The 1,020-nt window shown below is 44.9% G+C and overlaps 1 protein-coding gene across 2 annotated transcripts in view; it reads left to right on the top strand.

Moving 5' to 3' along the window:
- The window catches only part of Cd6 (CD6 molecule), a 38,269-nt gene that overhangs the window by 33,999 nt on the left and 3,250 nt on the right, over positions 1-1,020 (top strand). The gene's annotated exons all lie outside the window — the stretch shown is intronic.

The following is a 1,020-nucleotide window of genomic DNA, read 5'->3' as shown; positions in this document are numbered from 1 at the left end:
GCGCTGTCCCTCAGCTCTTCAGCTCAAGGCTAGAGCTCTACCACTTGAGCCACAGTGCCACTTCTGGCTTTTTTCTTATGTGGTGCTGAGGAATCAACCCAGGGCCTCATGCATGCAAGGCAAGCACTCTACCACTGAGCCACCTGAGTCATTTTTATTTATTTTTGTTGGTTTAGGGCTTGAACCTCAGGGCCTGGGCACTGTCCCTGAGCTCCTCTGCTCAAGGCTGGCATTCTACTACCACTTTGAGCCACAGCTCCATTTCTGGTTTTCTAGTGGTTCAATGGTAATAAGAGGCTCTCAGATTTTCCTGTCCAGGCTGGCTTTGAACCACGATTCTCAGATCTCAGCCTCCTGAGTAGCTAGGATTGCAGGCATGAATCATGGATGCCCAGCTTTGAAGTCATTTTTAGAGACTCTTAGGATGTGCCAGACATGAATACCTAAGTATGAATTATTTTCTCAGACTTGTAAATTTTTGGAGGTAGAAGCAAATTCAGAAATTACGTCAAATGATATATTTTTATTATAGTTTTTTTTTCCAGATTTCATTTGAAGCAGAGATGGAGCCCTGAGGAGAGTTTCTGAAGGCAGTCAGATGACAAATATTTCAGGATTTGCTGATCACAGCCTCTGGTGTAGCGATTTAATTCTGCTTTTCATGAACCATGAAAAGCAACCGCTGACAGTATGTAAAAAAATAAGTGTGACTGTGTGTTCCAATTAGATTTACTTAGGGCCCCTAGAAAATGAACTGCACACTACTTGTCTGTGTCAGGAGATATTCTTCTCATCTTTTCTCCCCCCCCCCCACTACCCCCAGTTATTTATAAATGCAAGTGTTGCCCTCAGCTTTCAGGCTAAAGGGCCTTGAATGGCTTCTTGTTGCTCTAGAGGGGAAGTTTCCAGAAAGTTACGTGGCAGATTCTCCCATATTTTTTTTTTTTTTTGGGTCCGGTCGTGGGGCCTGAACTCTGGGCCTGGGCACTGTCCCTCAGCTCTTCAGCTCAAGGCTAGCGC

This window comes from Dipodomys ordii, unplaced genomic scaffold (assembly GCF_000151885.1).
Source record: "Dipodomys ordii isolate 6190 unplaced genomic scaffold, Dord_2.0 Scaffold117, whole genome shotgun sequence".
Taxonomy (NCBI): Eukaryota; Metazoa; Chordata; class Mammalia; order Rodentia; family Heteromyidae; genus Dipodomys; species Dipodomys ordii.
The sequence above is the reverse complement of the archived record's forward strand: the minus strand, read 5'-3'. Positions and strand labels throughout refer to the sequence as shown.